We start from the raw sequence: 18,488 nt of genomic DNA, 5'->3' as shown, positions 1-18,488 counted from the left end.
TCACCGCGCTGACACGTTCGAGCGACAAGCGGCCGGATGTGTTGAGGTGGTTCAAAGCAACGGTCACAGAGCGTCTTTGTCATTTGGGGCGGTGAGCGAGCCCGGGAGGGAGGGCAGGTTGCCACCTCTGTCCTCGGGGAGTCCAGAGGCACAAGAGGGGCAGAGTCACGCCGCGTGGAATCGGCGCTGGGGAGCGAGTGACCGCTCCCCGCTCCGCAGGGCTGCTCCTCCAGCGGCAGCGGCCCCGGCCCCGGCCGCTCTCCCGGCTTCTCCAGAACACGAAAACCCTCCCCCGCCAATGCCGGAGACACTCGGCTTTATATCTGCAGCATCAGCGAGAAAGCCCGGCTCGGCGCAGGCTCAGTGTTCACCGCCGCAGTCCCGGACGGAGGAGGGGGGCTCGGGAGCTCAGCATCTTCGCAGCGGGTTAAGTAGGATTAATACCAAATCCCTATTATATTTGCCAAGCAACTTGAATTTATCAAAATTCCCCCTCGCTGTTCTGGAGCTTCGAGAGGAGGAAATTTTGCCCACAGTGTAGGATCCAGACATACCAGTACGTAGGAATACCAGCATACTGCATTACACTGGCTCCCTGCACTGGCAGTACAATTGCAACCCGAAGCTCCCGCTGTTCCCTTCCCTTTGTGCTTTTAAACGCAGCCAGGAAACTTAATGTATTCGCCAGGGGAGGGGCGGAATGAAAGCGCTTTTAACCTCCCCGCCATAAACTTTAATCGGATTCTGGGCTGTTGCACGGCATGGACACCTCGCCTCTTGTCTGAGTCTCCTTCCCCGTTGTCTCCCATGTCTACTCCTACCACGGTCTGCTTTGCGAGAGCCTCTTTCAGGCGAATGAGTGATTTCTTTCTCTTGCCATGTGCAATCGCTCCCCCCTTCCCTTCCTACCCTCCCTGGCCTCTCTTACACACACTACGCCTTTCACATGCGGTCTGCGCCCCCCGGCGCCCCCCCCTCTTTTTTTTTTTTTTTTTTTGCAGTGTCTTCACATGCAATCTCCCTCTGAATGTGCAATGTCTTTCCTGCTCGGGAGCGCTGCGTCCTTCACAGTGGATTGGTTCCTATTTCGGATCAGAGGTAACGGCCCCCCCCTTTTCCTACCATTCCCCCTTCCTCCCCCCCCCCCCCCCTCCTCCTCCTCCTCCTCCTCTCCTCCCCCAGGGCAGGCGGCCGGCGTGGGAAATGGGCCCGACGTGCGCTGCATGGTGGATGGCAGCGCTGCTCCCGCTCCACGTGCCCCGGCTGCCGCGGGGGGGGACGGGGGACGGGACGGGACGGATGGGGCTGTACTGACCGTGTGTGTCGTCCCTCCCCCCCGCCTCCCATCCCGCCCGTTTGCGCGGGGAGGTGGGGGCAACGGGGAACGACTGCCGCCGCCACCCCGGCCCCGCGGCCAGTGCTCGCCCAGCTGTTTGGGTGTCGGTAGGAACAAGCCCAGCTGTGTCGGGCGGGGGAGGTTTAGCCCTTTTGGTCAAATCTGTTGCGCAGTGTAACTCCCCCCCCCCGCCTTCTCCCTGCCCGGCTCCCCCGCCCCCCCCCAGCTGCACACAGACGCCCACACGCGCTCAGACACGGCGCGGCGTTTGTCCTCCTGATCCGGCGAGATCAAGTGGGGAAGCGGGATCACGGATGTAATCGGCTGTAATAAATAAAATAGCCCGAGATGCTGGAGATACACGGAGGGGAAATAAGAGCTTGTGTCCTTAAAGGGAACATCTGATAAGGCCACCGAGGCGGCATCTCGCGTGTGGGAAGGAATCCGTCTTGCTGACATTCGCAGGCTGCTGTACGTGGGGGAATCCTAAAGCAGCCTGGGAGCTTCCCAGCTCCCCTGCGCCCCCCCCGCCCCGAAGCTCCCTTCCCGATGCTCTGCAGCGGGGCTTTGTTGTCGTTGTTGTAGCTGTTGATTGGAAAGACAGGGGTCATGGCTTAAATATGCAGATGCAATTAATGGCTAGTTTATCTGCATTTCTTGGCGGAGTCCGGTTTCTGCCGCCGGCGTCCCAACTCGCGGCCGCAGTTGGCGCTTTTCAGCCCACGGCAACTTGTTTTTTGGCAGTTTAGGAATGTCGGTGGCTCTCGCTGGAAAATTACGTCTGGGATCTGCAGTGGGAATCCATCTCGGGTTAAAGAGAGACAGATTATTTAAATATCTGTACCACTCTGTACATTAACAAATACATATTACCTATTACTATTTGCGTGCACACACGCGCGCACACAAATGAAGAAGCTCCCGAAGGAAAAAAAATAAAATATTCGGTGGGCTTAAAAGTAACATATTCATAATAATACGAGGAAAAGGTTAAATACAGTAAACATGACAGCAAATTCGAAAGCAGGGGAAAAACAAGGACAAAAACCCCACATAAAGCAGTTAAAGCCATTTGACGGGAGGGAGAAACTAACTCAAGAACTCCACCAAGGGACAAAGAGCTGAAATGACACCGCAGCAGCACTAAGCCCTCGTTGACCTTTCATCTTGCTGAAGTGTCGTGCTGATCTGGTGCAATTCTGCCGTGATCTCTTCACCTCCCTTCCCTACCACAGCCTCCCCCCGGCCGCTTCTGAGCTCCTTGAGCTGGTGGCAGTGAATATACTGGGAGGTCGCCTGAATTATAGGGGGTGCTGACACTTGCCCGGTGTCTTTCACAGCTTTGCAAATCTGCTTGCTATGTAGTAGCACATAATAGTCAGAAGTGATTAAATTATTCATTGCAGCAACAGCCTTTCTGATGGACATTAAAACTTACGAGTTTAAATAAGGAAACCACAGGTTTACTTTTAAGCAGATAACAACTGCATCCGTGCTTATTTAACGGGATGGCAGCTAAGCATAGAACCAGTTAGTTTAAATCCTCTCTCTTTTACTCTCTGTGAGAATTTTGAACCAGATAATGCACCATAAAAGTTGCTGACAGCAAAAATAATCTGTGTTGGATAACAGTGGTTAAATCTCACATGATTATAATTGCTCATTCTTAAAGTAATATTTGAGGTCTGTTCAAAATAAAGGGTTCCTGCATAGGCGTGATTCCATCAGCATTTCTGAGTTCTCACATTTATAAAGAATGATGAAAAGTAACATTTAGCAAAAGTGGCTGTGATTCTGTTTACTAGGATTTTTGCAGTGTATATATGTTCCTTCCAAATCACAATGATTGAGTTTGAGGTTTTAATTATTATTCTATGGAATGTCATGAAAGGTCTTTTACAGACAGAGTGGGATTTTTTCAGATGCTGACAAAAAATCTAACCATTCAAAATCATGTAGAAATGACAGACAAATTATGTTTAAAATCAGAAGGAAAAATTAATGAAAGGTCTTAAAAAAGCATATGAATTGTCATGAGGGAAGGCAGATTTTGCTTAGATTTATGCTTCATAGGCAACTGCTGGCTTTCCTGGATTTGCAGGGATATAAATGAGTGCTGCATCCAGCCCCTTTATTTTATAGATTTATTTTTTAATTGAACTATTGTTCAATTTCTCTAGATGAGAACTAAACTATAGGAGGAAAAAAAAGCATTTAAAGTGAGTTTGGATGAATTCCCATCAAAAATAGAGGGAAATTATGAATCATTAGTATATATTCTACATAAAGAGATACAATGAGACATTCAGGGGAGATAATTAAAGGTGGATTTAATTTAAATGAAATGTATGAGAACCAGGTAGCACTGACAAAGAAAGAAAAATGTATTCATTGTCACTGAAAATATTAAATGGGTACGGTTGATATGCATATGGATTCACTAGCAGAGAACACCAGTTACTTTTGGAAATAATGTAGGATTTTTTGATATAATGTTCCCAAGGTTGATATCAATAGTAAGCCCACTTAAGGTCCCTGCTCAGTCACCCAGCAAGCCACTTACAATGCATCTTTCCAGATGAAGTTCGCCAGACCACAGTTTTGCACTTCTATATTTTTTTTAATATAGTCTGGATTTACCTCAATATTTGTTTTTTAATAAATGGCAATAATTTCCGCTTTATTTGATGGACTGCTGGAAAGTCAAACAAGCTCATTCTGAAGAGAGTTTAAAACAAGTTTGTGTTCCAGAGAACTACAAAGGAAAGTCTCGTATCATGAAATTTGATGGATAGCAGTAAAATATACTAAAGTGTTACAGATATATTGAAATACAGTTATTCTCAGCTCCTGCTCCCACTTATTTCTGTCAGCTATCCCTTATATACAGAACTGAGTACACAGATTTTCTAAAACCATTCTGCCTTCACACACTCTTGAAGGCTTCTCAACCTAATATTTTTTTTTCATTTCTACGTGCTACATTTGGTGGTTTTTTTGTGGTGGGTTTTTTTGTGTGGGTTTCTTTTTTTTTTTATGATGCTGCAAGTTTCTTTGCTGTGAGTTAAAGTTTTCTTTCATGTTTAAATGAGAATCACCAGATCCTAAAATCTTTTGTCTGATATTCCTAGTGCATCCTGTGCAGCTTTAATTTATTATTAATATATTTCAGGATAGAATAAAAGATCTGTGATGTCTTCATGAATCTACTGTGTCGGCTGCCTGTTGAGTAGAAGAGGAAATATCCAAGAAAGATGGCAACTCTGCAGCGTTCAGAGGAAGAATCTTTGATATTAAAATCTGAATGCTGTTATGGATAATTGAATTCTGTGGTGCTCTATTCCCTTCTGTAAGTTAACGCCAATATATGTTATTGGCTATACCTAAAATGTAATTTTTAAGTCTACACATATACTCACTGATTATTTGGGTGCTTCAATGTTTCTGTCTACTTTATCATAAATAGTCATTGCTCTCGGCTGAAATAAGGGTTGTATAAATACACAGTTGTTATGAATTAGGGAAATAAATATGGTGGAAAAGAAAGTAATTTACAATAGGACCAAGCTGTTGATTGCTTATCGGACAGTCTATTTGTCCTTGTGCTGCAATGATTAAAACTGCTTTACTGGATATTTTCTGTTAGACTTGCTATTTCTTTTCATAAGAAAAGTGCAGTATTAGAACCCATAGAGGTCATATTGTTATAACAGTTATTTAGCTGTACAGTGCAGAAGCACACCATTTTTTCCTTAATCCTTTGTTTGACCCTAACAGAGGCATAATGACTATTCATTGAAAAAAAGTAAGGGCTATTCACCTGCTACCATCTACTGTTACAGGTGACCAAAAAAAAGCAGGTCTGAAGAGGTGGAGTCCCTTGCACCCTTCCCTGAACTAGATTAAAACATAAACATATATATCCATGCCTGTAACTGCCTGTAACAGGCCTAGTGAAGAGCTTTGAGATTTAGCCAAAATGAGAATTAGAGCCTGGGGAAGGCCCTGCTTATACCACCCTGAAACAGGATCCTGTAAGCACCAATGGGAAAAAAGTAAAGCCAAATCCATCCAGTAGCCACCTGTATTTTTGGCTGTTAAACACTGATCTATATGCTGGTACAACCCTGATCAGCTTTGCTTCTGAAATGTTTTGCACTGCTACCTTAATTCTCCAAAATAAGAGTTAAGGGGCTGTAGTCTTTGAAATTATTTGTTCTCCCGCTGCCTCCTTTGCACTTTTTGCCATGCCCAGGCAGCCATACTTTTATGCCTGCTTTAACTGTTTTGCAAAGTTTTTTGGTAATCATCCTTCACATAATTACATTTTTAGCTTCCTTTATAAGAGTAATAAGTACTGCACAGAGTGTGTTTTTATGACCTACAATATAACTAGAGGAAGAGAGGTACTGATAAGTTTCCACATTTTTCATCTTCTGATAGAAGCCTGACATATCTTCCAGTTCATTCATTCTGTGAGATGATTAAAAAGTTGCTCTTCAACAAACTAAACCTCATCCAGAGCTCAGCAGGAAATAACTGCAATCTAAGCACATTAAAGAACAGACAGGGCAAACCAACGTATACCTCTTTCTTTGCCTTTTAAGATGATGGGGAAAAGAGAAAAGCAGTCGAATATTGTGATAAAACTGGAAGCCTGCAGCAGCTGGTTGATGGGTAAGGATATAGAAACTAATCCAAAGCATACAAAAGTCAATGGAAGTACTTTGACTAAATAAGCTTTGCATTAGGCACCTAGTGAGTGAATGATGTTTAAAGCATTCATGTAGACCTTAAGCAGATGAGTGGAGAAGAAAATGATCTGCATTTTAATGACAATAAATGCCATTAAACCACTTGTGGTGTAAATGTTATTTTGCCTGACCGCAGAGATCATGTTTGTGACTCGGAATAAACAGGCAGTGGACCACTGGATGCCGAGTCCTATCCCCCACTACTGCAAGCATTCATGTTCTATAAAACCTCATTTTTTTATATATATATATAAAAAATTCTTATGTTGGTATTGATCTTGAAGTTCAATACATCGCTATAAACATCCGCAGGCTCTTTTTACCCATTCATGTGTTTACGGAGAGCATTTCTCCCATCTTAGTTTTGTTTGCAAAATAATACAAGATTTTTCAATTTCCTCTCATGAATTAGGTTCTGCATTCCTGACATCATGCTGACAGACTTCCCCTTCACCTCCACTCCATTTTTAGTGAATCTTTCAGTGACTATTTCTTTAATACGGAGAACAGGAATTTTTCATTATTTCCATCATGAAGGTGTATGCTACCTGATGTAATAGCATTAAACATTCCTTTCTTTCCCAGAAATACCTTGTCTAATACTCCATATTAGAGTTTTCATAGCTACAGCATGCTTTGGTGGCTGATAGTCCTTCTTCAGTAGATTGGCTGGATCTTTCTTTTTCTCTGTCAGTTCCAGCTGATGAACTCACAGTTTATAGCAGAAAATCTTATTACATTGCTTTTTGTACTATTAAGTTTAATTCCATTTCTGTTATAGAAGTCATCAAGGTCATCTGATTCTTCCTGTACGTTGTTACCATTTTGATGATTCTCAGACTTGTTTTACCAGCAAATGTCAGCAGCGTGCTCCAAGTTTTTGTGATCTAGTCTTTAAGCATCAAAAAGGTCTATTGCAAGACTCCCCACAAAGAACCCCTTAACAGTTACCATGTAACGATGCAAACACCTAACACAATCTGTTGTTCTCTCCTCGTTAGTCAATTCTTTATCTTCTCAATCTTAACTAATACTTTTCCTATCAGATAGTGTCAAAAATTGTTTTGAAATCCAGATACGTGAGATCTTCTCCACTTGCTTGGCTTAGAAGATAAATTATTAAAGAAAGATATCAAGTAAACGGTATCATCTACTCTTTGAAACCTCTAGATAGATTTTATTAAGTTTGCTTTGTACTTCTGTGCCATTACTCATTCTTTGCTTCAAAATTTGCTCTGAAGCTTTGTGTTCTAAAACCATCTAAAAATCACATTGAGAGAGCTATTTGTTTCCTCCCTTCAGCTTCCCATCTCAAAGGTAGGCAGGCCATTTGCTATTTTCTGTAAATGCTCATCCCGATACACTTATTAAGAATCCTTGTTCTAGACCCTTCAGATGTATGTATTAATTACTTCAGGATTCTGCAGTGAAGGTTAGAAGAGTCTTTGATTTGAGTATTTTGTAGTTTTTGAATTAATTTTATTTCAGATGTGATAATTCTTCTTCCACACCTTTACTTTCATTAATCAATTTCCTCATTTCAACATCACCATCCTTGTTGAAAGCTGGAACAATGTATAATTTATTTGGGTATCTCTAGTTGAATAATTATAAATATACTCTATTTTTGCTTACTTATAACATGTTCTGTAAAAGTGAAGCTGTTGCTTTCTTAGCAGTTCTCTGACTAAGATCTAAAGGTTTGGCATTTCATTCAAGTCTACAAGGTGATAGACTATTTACACATTCTGCTATTTTGCTACTGCATGTTTGTGTGTCTGTCTTGTATTACATATCGTCTACATCATTCATGTCCAAGTTCGTTATTTTGCAGGTCTGAATGCTTCATATTAAAAGACGGAGAATGAGCGTGAAAAGGTAGGTAGTTCATTCCAGGAGAAAAGAGTCTATATTTGACCAAAAGGAGCGTGGCACCTTCAAAGAGTTGAATAGTGCATAGATGGAGAACTAGGTGAAAAGAAACTGAAAACATGCATGGGTTTGGCATTTTACAAGAACACAGCTGTCCAGAATGTCAAAGGTCAATCTGAATGAAGAGGGATGTTACCAGTTATGAGATGTTATCAGGCTGAATATACAGAAAGTACCGACGTATATACAAGTCCTTGATGAACAAGCAAAATCTGGATATTAGAATATATTCTTCCATGAAGATTCTTCTGTCAAGTACCTTAGAGAAGCTTAGAGAGATAGATCAGAAAGAGAAGATTAGGAATAGAATTGTGAGGGGGTGAAGATAAGGAAGTGGTTTATTGTGTTTGTTTGGTTTTTTTTTAATTTTATCAACAAATACAATTCAAATGTTATAAGGGAGAAATGAGAAAAAGCAGATTTCAGAAAGCTGAGGGAGTTCCAATTTTCATTTTAAAACTATGCAGCAGCACAGCCAGGTGAACCTACTTTTAAATTTACCTTTTATTTATTAACCTTCGTTTTTCTTTTAAAAACATTTTGGCATTTTTGTGCTAAGCTTCTATTTTTTTTAATTTTTTTTTTCTCAAGGGAGATACATGACTCGTAGTGTGGTTTAAAGAGGATACATTTAATTGACTACAGTTCCAAAGAGTTCATGATCACAAAGTAACGAGAAGAAAAGTTTTCTAGTTTTCATCCAATGTGTCATTCTTGGAAGAAGTTATTGACTTAACTTGGTATTATTACTACTCTGAAAGTTATAAGTAAGGATAACATCAGCTATTATGACTTCATGACACTTCAAATAACATATCTCTTTTTTTTTTCAGTTGTTTATTACTTTACTGAGCTTTAGCACATAACTTCTTTCCATGTCTGAAGCTATAGTTAGATTTTTTAAAAAATCAGGTTGGCTCAATGATACCTGATAAAGAAGCAAGATAATTTTACCAATGGTGAGATTTATAGACAATCTAAATTATTTCAGCACTTTCATACATTTCACTATGAACTTGAGCTTTCAAGAGGCTAGCTTTTGTATTTTGTCTGAATATTAAAATTCTTCCCCCCAAATTTGCTCAAGTTGCAATCAACTAAAAAACTGAATTTTGCATAAGCTTGGTAAGGACTTTACATTTTAAAAGATAAATTCCTGAAAGATTTCATTCACACTGAGTGTAGCGCAACATGTGGCTGACTAATACTTTCTTGACAATTTCAGCTCTTTGCCCAGAATCTACTTTCCTCCAGTATTATGTGACCTCTCTTTTGGGACGTAACAATGTGGAGCAGGAAGCTGCTGTATTTGAACACAGAGGGATGAAAGTTAGATCGAAATAGAAAGAAAAGGATGAAGGAACTTTATTGACTGTCCTAAGTATCAATGATGTAAAAAGATAACTGTGAAATTTACTATAAAATTATCCCATTCATGCTGTCCATAAACAATGGTAACATTGTAGATGTTTAGTTCTTGTTCAAATAGCAAAGGCTTATTCAGCAGATCAAAATGATACAGTCCTAATGAACAAGCACGTAAGCATCACTAAGATAGCATATCATTAAACACGTTCCGTTTTCAGTTTGTTTGATTGGGTTTTGGCTGGGAAACGATATAGCAAAAAAAATGATATAACACTCCCCCCGCCCCGAACTATCATCAAGAACATTATTCATATTGCCAGATCAAACACTCAGAAGTTAGAAAATATCAGAATAATACTGTCAGCAGACCCTTAATTCAGATGCCGCTGCATCATCCATTGCAATGTTTGATTGCAATCCAATTACATGTTTACATACTCTTTCTCCACTGGATTTCAATTTGGAATCAAATAAGTAAGTAAGTAAATAAATAAATTAAACACAAATGAACAAACACATAATAAATAAACAATTAAACAAATACATATTAATAAATTAAAACCACATTTTTATTTAATTGCACAGAACAAATGTGTAAGGTTGCAGTTAATAAGAAATTATTTAATATTTTTTTTTTTCCACGTTCAGTGTTTGTCTCAAGACCTTATTTACTGCACATTGTTCAAATAACATCCCAGACACATAATTATTAAATGGATTTTTTTATGATGTACACTACTACATTGTCTAAAATATTCAAAAGTGTTATTTAATTTGTAAAGAACTGTATTATACTGGGGGTTACTGTGATTCCAGTATTACAAATGGGAAGGGTGTGGGTCAAAAATATGCACAGATTTAGGTTATCTAATTTGAGCCTTTTAGGTCCATATTTTGGGGAGTGCTTAGAAATACATAGCTTTTACATGTGCAAACCAAAACTTTCACTGACATAAGGTATGTCTGGGGATGCTCACTGTTCTGCAAATCAGCCTCAGGATTTCAGGTAAGAGCTCAGAAATAGACAAAATCACATGCAAAATGTTTTGTTCTGTGACTTAATATCATGGGGGAAATCCATGACGGAAGTTTCAGTCCCCAGCTTTAAAGTACAATGTTCTAACACTATGAAACATTGTTTTCCTCCACTTCAGAGAAGGTCAGTTCTGTACAATGAAGAAAGTAGGGGCCTTGAGGGGAAAAAATATGACTCTAATGAAAGACTATGTCAGACGGCACAAGTACAAGTGAGTGGAACTATGATTTCACCTCTAACTACATTTTGATAATTTTCTAACTATGAAATAAGCATTTAATCTTTTAACCCTAATAATGCCTTTCTAATATATTTGTGTGGCATATAGTAGTTTCTGTTGTAGGCAGAGGACAGCAAAGTTCCCTGTCTCCGCAAAAGGAAATGAATTCAGCTATACAACACTTTGGAGGAGAAGGAACTGGGGTAAGGGGAAGGACTCTTGAATAAGCATAAGCCGGAGATGCACAGATGGTAAAAGTTCCCAAATGTTCTAGTCTCCTCTCTGGGCGTCTTTTGCTATATAAGTGTGATAACATTTGTTAGAAGGCATGATTAAGGCTTTATAGGCTTCACAGATGGAATGTAATTTAGTGGAAAGACTTGAAAGATAGAAGATTTGGATGTGAAATGGATTCCATGAAAGGAATTAGAAAGGGTCAAGTCCAGAGAGGCAATGTAGATGTAATGACATGTAAATATTTTTCTGGAAACAAACGTTTGGATGACCCATTAAATTGCCTTCGATAATTTTACTGGGGTTAGGTTAGGTTGGAACATCTATCTGTGTAAGAGTAGACCTGAGATAAGGGGCACAAACTCGAACATAGGAAGTTCCACCTAAACATGAGAAGGAACTTCTTTGAGGGTGGCAGAGCACTGGCACAGGCTGCCCAGAGAGGTGGTGGAGTCTCCATCTCTGGAGACATTCCAAACCTGTCTGGACGTGTTCCTGTGCAACCTGCTCTAGGTGACCCTGCTCTGGCAGGGGGGTTGGACTAGATGATCTCCAGAGGTCCCTTCCAACACCTACCATTCTGTGATTCGGTGATTCTGAGTCAGTTCCTTTCATCCAGGGATCTCTCCGTTTTTCTCAAAGGAATATGTAACTTAAAAGATAGAAGCAGTTAGAAAACTTATTTAAAGTCATTTGACATACAGCCACCCTATATTCAATAAAGTAACCTACCTATTAGGCTACATAATTAGGTATGTTTTCTGTCCCTCCTTTTCCTCCAGCAAAACTCATTTACACTTCCACCCTTCCTCCAACTTCTGGCAAGCCTCTTGTCCACTATGCTATATCTCATGTAGGAAGAAACCACCTTGGGGACACAGGTCAGTAAGCCTGAGAATAATTTCCTATTGAGGGAAATGGAGAAATGTCATACCAGATAATCTGATTTACCTGGGCCCAATTTCAGAGATTCCTAACTAACATATATACATATACTTGTATGTATATATTTGTAAATATATTTATATTTGGTTACGTGATAATAGCAAGAAAATATTTGGCAAGCAGCTGCTGACAGGTGTAAAATTCTACAAACTGCTAGAGTTGTCAATAGGACATAAAAATTATTTATCAGCGATGTACAGAATATGGTCAATTTTCTCAGGTTAGATTCATCAGTGGAAAGACCTAGAACTAATAATTTAGGCTGCTTTTGTTATATGTACTTTAAAAGCAGAAATAGTAGCTTTTTAGAAAATAGCTTTGTTTTTAATTAGCAAGAAGTATTAGATGTCAACTAATTACCTGTAGAAGAATGGAAACATCATAACTGATCCTCAGTCATGCTGGAAATTCAAGGGCTGAGACTGAGAACAGCCCATGTAACAGTGCTTTCTCGCCACACAAGCACTCTCATCAAAACCACCATTCAAGGCCACTATCATGTCTCACTTGCCGGTTCAAAAAACCTGATCTCTGGGCCTGACTGAGGACTAATCAGTCATGAAATATTATTTTTAAAATAATAATTTGCTCTTTATAAAGGGAAAAGAAAGGTTTTAAACATCCACCTCTTGCCTTATCTTTACAGCAGTAAGATTTCTGTGTTTCTTCGTTAAACCTTTTTGCAAACTAGAGACAAAAATATTCCCATCTTGTGTCTGTTTCATGGGATTTAAGACATAAATTTACGAAGAAAAAAGCATACCTTTCTAAAAAAAGGGTACATTTCCATTTTAAAGAAGAATGTCAGACAGCCAAACTCTCATATTTGAGGTACAAGCGTATTGTGGCCAGAATCCCACTTGCTTGTAGCCTGCTCTTGATATGCTGTTTTGTTTGACTGGCTGGCTTTCTTCAGTGTTTTGTTTCCCAAAGCTGTCTATTCTTTATAAAAATATCTATGTGCCAATTTAAGGCATTCTGAAGTCAATCAGTTGTAAATGTAAGCGTGTCTTATGGGATTTTCCTTCACTTTAATGTGGTTAATGAATATGTTCCCATGACTTTTAAATGGACTGGTGCCTCAGCACATTTTCAAAATTACCCTATTTGAAGACATTTCCATTTATAATGGGGCTTAAATCTCATTTCCCTCAATATCTGCCCTCACTTAGTCTTTTTTAAGGCTTCTCCGGAAAAAAATTATATCTCGGCTGCCGCTCCTGCTCTTAATGCTTTCCTAGTATCGGTAAGAGCAGAAACCAACTGATGCCTCACTCTGCTACTCATACAGAGACAATATGCAGACACCGCACTATCCTCCATTCCTGGCTGAAGAGCTCTGTGCTACCATTTCGTATTATCTACGCACGCTGCTCCTGCTTCGGGTGTCTGCTAAAGCTTCACGCCTCACTTTAGTCTCAGTGGCTTCACATTTTCCCTGTAGGAACTTAGGGTAAGACTGGTAAAGATACCCTTAATTTCAAGCTACTGCAGATCCTAATTGGGAAAAAAAAAAAAAAAAGAAAGTCACCTGAAATAGTAGGACAGACACAGCCCTGGATGAGTGGAAGGAGGGAAAATAGAAGGGGATATAAAGAAGGGGAGAAAAGAGGTGGGAGTTATATTATTTGATTGTGTCCTTCACTTGCTGAGTCAGCAGGAGCCAAGAGCTCTGCAGGAGCACACTTAACCTTCACATTTCTGCACAGAAACCCCATCTGGCCAACTAAATTGCCAGCAATTGAGAAGCCATGCAGGAAGCTGCATCCAGCTATTCTCATTCAGTGTGAAGGTTACTGTCTTGTGGAGGTAGTGGGAGAGGAAATAAGGGAAACGTTACAAGAGTGTGCCTCTCACACACGATGTGACCAAATTTGGGCTGTTCACTGCCGTAGTTCTTAGACACATAAAGAATTAGACATTCTGGGAAAATTCAGCTACTACCATAGAAAGACCCAACGTCAGAAAATCTTGTAAAGAAAAATCTTCATGGAGAAAAAAGCTGAAGAAAATCGAACAATCAAATTTTACTATAGAATTTTGCATTTGAATTTCAAAATCAAAAGCTTTTACTTGTAGTCTTTCTGTCGAGTTATCTGAAGAAAATTTCTACTTGGCCCTTGCAAGGACCTCTAACTGTAACTTCCGTTTAAAAGGCCTAGAAAAATAAAATGCCTTCCCTGTGTCTCTTAATATGCAATGTTAACGCAAATGCAGGTACTGAACTGACATGTAAACCACAGAAAAATAAATCAACGTTGCATAGAAGAACCCAATAATCTATGTGGGGAAAGCTCCAGAAGAATATATCAGCCACTGGTTTATATGAACAATTAGTAAAACACCAATTGCACTTTAGTCCTTTAGTTCAGTGTTTCCCAATGAGCGAGGCTGCTCTCACCAGAGAAACGTGCCAGCATTAAAGGTGAAACACAGAACAGAGTATAATCCGATGAATGTATTAACTTAGGCTCCGTGCCCAGACTGGCGCTGCCAGCAGTAGCAAACTGAAGAAAAGAAGATGGTCAAGTACAGCAGTGTGAAAAAATGGGAAATGGGAGAGAAAAGGACAACACAATAGTTCAGAAAAGCCTGTTGCCAGTGTTTTGTCTCTCTGATCACAGGAAACTGTATTAGATAAGCAAATCTCCCTTTGTCGTGTCACTTCTTTAGTTGCCTGGTGCTAGTCGTAGTTTGGTGTCGGTGGGTTGTGTTATCTGGAGACCTGAGATACTCTCAGGCGAATAGGTCTCTCAGCGCTACTTACTGATCAAGTCTTCACATAAGCAGTTTAGAAGGGGATCAGTTTTCTGGTTGCAGTAGGGAATGAGTGATTATTCAAATTCAAGATTGAGAGTCCTTTGTGTTTGATGTGAAATATTTGTGTTTCAGCAGGTGAACTTGCATTTTAATTTGAGATATTTTTTTTTCACTGAGTGAAACTTGTTTTCCATAAGCCTCCTAAAGCTTTGACAACCAGGGACAAAAAAGTGTCCCAAGAACAAAATAGCCGGTTGTTTATAAGAACAGTTACCACCCCATGAGTTTTGAAAATCACCAGTTCCCAAGCAGTAAGGCTGGAGATGTGTGTCACATCAGCAGTGAAGCAGAGAGCAGAACAGAAACAATATGCTTCATTCTATTCATGAGCAGCTGAAGCTAGATATCAACTTTTTCCACTATCTTGCAGCTATTAAACTGGTACTTGGGGCAAATTTCTACTAGTCTCAATTAATTTTAAGTTTAAAAAGGTTTATGTAAGACTTTTACTTTTCTTTTTTGCTAGAAAAGATAAAGAAATGGACAATTAACTACATTCTTCCCAGCAATGTAGAAGTGCTCATGAATGTTAAATCAATTTACAGTGAATACTGAAGAAAGTGTTACAGACTTGCTGCTAAAAGTAAGCAGAAAAAGTAGATCTATCAGGCTTCTGCTAGAAATTGTGCTTTCTTACAGATCAGCTTTTAATACGGAAATTATTTTTGTAATTCTCTGCAAAGATCATGTACTAAGAATGTTATGTCTATAAAAATTTAAAAAAAAGTAATTGCAGCACTAATCTTGACTATATTTCTGTCCAAAATTGGTAATGAACACAGATTTAAGCATATTTAGTCTGTGTGTTTGCAAAAAACTATCTACCAAACAACGATGTTCTTATTCAACTAGAAACACTGTCCTTCAAGTATTGAGTTTGAGTATATATGCTTCTCTTTTTCTTCGTCTTTTTGCAATACAGTATCCGTGAGGCATTATGCACATTTAAAACCGTGTTTCGATCCATTGTACTTTTGGGTTAACTTCTGAAATCTTCGGGACATATCAGAGTGGAAGTTAGCAACCAGAACTAGGTTTTTTTTGCTGCTCCCCTCTTCCATTTTAGCAAAGTGCTCTTTTACTGTACAGTTGCCTTCACATCTGTATCATTCCCTTGCAACACCTTTGGTGGCAGGATGGGATCAATCGCATGACCTTTGAGCGGAGCCCTACCACAAAACAGAACCTTTTCTTTCTTTCCATGCCATGTGGAATTCGCATGCATTTCTGGTGAGCCCTGAAAAGCTTCCCGAGGAAAGCTGATGCTTTTTTCCAAGCTTAATTCCCTCTTGCTCACCAAAGGATGGAAGGAGCAAGCTTGTTCTCCTGTGGACTTCAATTCTATTCCTAATTCATCAACAGATGGCAGTAGAAAACTCCCTACCTGCCTATCTTCACACCAAAGGCCTTACAAATGACCTTAATACTAACAAAAGAAAAATAAACTTCTCAGTGTAGTGCGAAAGTCTCCTAAAGATTAATTTTTATGCTGAGTCTGAATGCCTAGAAGCAATTTTGGAATGACTATCTTTCCTGTCACATTCTTCTGTTTTAAAATAATTCTTTGATTGATATACTTTATTTTTCTAGTTGTGAAAGACTATATTGAATATAGATTATAGCAAATAATTTGCTTTTCCCACAGAAAGATGTGATGAAAAACCAGTTCTCTGAGCTCAGTAAAGACCTTTTCAAATGTCATCATTACAGTGACAGAACAAGTAATTTAGTAAGTTTTTGAAACATGCCTCACTAGATTTTGGCGTTTCATTAATTCCTCCCCCTTCAAATCAAGTAGATAGTATAATAAATTTAGTGAATTCTTTATATAGATTGAAACATTAAGATGCATGGAATATACAGTAGTTTCTTATTCCATTTTTTAAAAGATGCTGATACCTTGGCATTGCCAACCAAGGAAAAAGCATTACCATAAAAATTTCTGAGAGGCATTTTCTTGTGTAATGTATAATAGTGGGTGTCTTACATAGGAAACCTTATATTATATAATTCTCTTTTAGCCTCAGGCACACAAATTAGGCCTAGAGTTCCTGATTTCTATTCCCACTTCTTTCACTAACTTATCTTAATAATTCTTTGCCCTTCTCAATTTGCCAGCATGTTTCCTATGGTGAGAGAAACTGATTTTAAAGGAGAGGAAGAAATGGAGGAGAAATGGCTCTTTCAGGCACTGCTGGCGGGAGTGGCTTACCCATCTAAACATAGTGGAAATGTTTGAATTCTCTGAGCCAGTGATTTAAACTGAGGTAGGTCTGACTCAAATCTTCTTCAAGACGTGAACACCGATTTCCCTTCAAATTAGTGAGTGGATTTTTTTTAGATTAGACTTTAAACACCGACAATGTGTTGGCTGTGTGAGTATGTTAGCGAGCCCTGGCGTACTTGGCAAAGGGAAGTGTATGTCCTAGAAGCAGTGCAGAACATTTTGCCTCCGCACACTGTTCCACAGAAATCTTGGGTGAGAGCCAGCATAGTGTCAAAGCCATAAAGATGGAAGCCTCATTTTTTGCTTTTTGCTTTCTCACCCTTATTTCTGGTTTGGGTTGGGTTTTGTTAGTTTGTTTTTGTTGTTGTTTTTTTGACAGACAAACCGGCCACAGCAGAGTACGTTTTGGTCCCATAAGCAGAAATATTTCTTGATTTGTACTCTTCCCCTGATCTGTTTTTGCTATCTAAGTATTGTAAAGTTTTCTCCATAACTAGGGAAAAGAGATAAATAATATGATAAATATTCCAATCCTTTCAAATAATTTTTTGTAGTTTTTCAGCTATCTAACTAGTTTCAGATTGTGGCATTTTCATATTAAAAATTTTGGAAAAAATGAAAATAACATTAATTCTTTGGCTCTAGGCATAAATAGTGGTGCTGCCCCTGATACCATCTTATTCTTATGAAAAATACAACCAGTATTATAAAAATGAGTTTTCAGTTCAGGTATATCTACTTGAGTGAGAAGATTGATAACAAGATTGCTGTGTGTTAGCTAAATGTAAATGTGAACCAGTAATAAAAGATATAATTTAAAAGATAAGTGCTCATACACATAGAAATAGTTGCAGAATCTTCATTTAGTCCTATCATGCTGTCTTTAATATATTATCACATACATTTATTTCCAAAGGACCCTGGATATTAAACATACTCCCTGAATTTTGAGGAAATTTATTCCATGAATGGACTGTGTGTTCAAACTGTTTAGCCGGTGTCCTTGGCTCCCTGTGCTGTGAATAGGTAAAGAAGTTAGAGTATGAAGAACTCATCACGCATTCATTAGGGTTTTCTCATGGTACTGCTGGTATCTGGAAGACGGTAGCTTCCTTTGTAAATAACTTTGAGATATGTTGTAATAAAATGTCATACAATATTAAATGTATAATACTAACGGTGTGAAGCTTTTGTGTTCTGAACTGAACCATTTTTCAACAATCCACCAACACGCGCATCTGCAACCCTGAGAGCATGTTCCTGTTGAATATTGAACTCCTATACCTTTTGTTTTACTTATTTGTTTTGAGAAACTATCAGCGTGTATGCGTACACAGCATACAGCAGGCCAGAACCCAGTAAGCCCTGTCTTATATGAACTTTGCTGTATTAATTCAGGCATAGGAGTGGATATTCTAAATATGTATTTATTCAGCGTAATAGAACAGTTAGTAAGAGGGTTACTAATCTGGGCTAAGCACCTCACTAATACAGCTGTACTGTTTCTGGCATTGCAGGTGATCTACATTGCTGTGGTGTTGTGGTTTGAGGAACACACAACAATTTATTGCCGTTCAGACAATTATTCTATCACCCGATGACGCCTCCCTACCCAG

The 18,488-nt window shown here is 39.2% G+C and overlaps 1 long non-coding RNA gene across 8 annotated transcripts; it reads left to right on the top strand.

Moving 5' to 3' along the window:
* On the top strand, nucleotides 1–18,014 carry LOC134516754 (uncharacterized). 8 transcript variants are annotated; one of them, XR_010071418.1, is made up of 8 exons: nucleotides 1–556; nucleotides 1,002–1,098; nucleotides 4,509–4,685; nucleotides 7,925–7,968; nucleotides 9,248–11,761; nucleotides 15,112–15,228; nucleotides 16,764–16,912; nucleotides 17,789–18,014. It is a non-coding gene; the product is annotated as an uncharacterized LOC134516754 (long non-coding RNA). The 8 variants fall into 8 exon arrangements; XR_010071421.1 differs by lacking the exon at nucleotides 17,789–18,014 and having other exon boundaries at nucleotides 9,248–10,637; nucleotides 10,755–11,761; nucleotides 16,764–17,780; XR_010071422.1 differs by lacking the exon at nucleotides 17,789–18,014 and having other exon boundaries at nucleotides 9,248–10,849; nucleotides 11,663–11,761; nucleotides 16,764–17,780.
* The last annotated feature ends 474 nt before the right edge of the window (nucleotides 18,015–18,488 follow it).

The sequence above is a fragment of the Chroicocephalus ridibundus genome, chromosome 5 (assembly GCF_963924245.1).
Source record: "Chroicocephalus ridibundus chromosome 5, bChrRid1.1, whole genome shotgun sequence".
In the NCBI taxonomy this organism is placed as follows: domain Eukaryota; kingdom Metazoa; phylum Chordata; class Aves; order Charadriiformes; family Laridae; genus Chroicocephalus; species Chroicocephalus ridibundus.
This window is presented reverse-complemented; position numbering and strand designations above follow the sequence as displayed.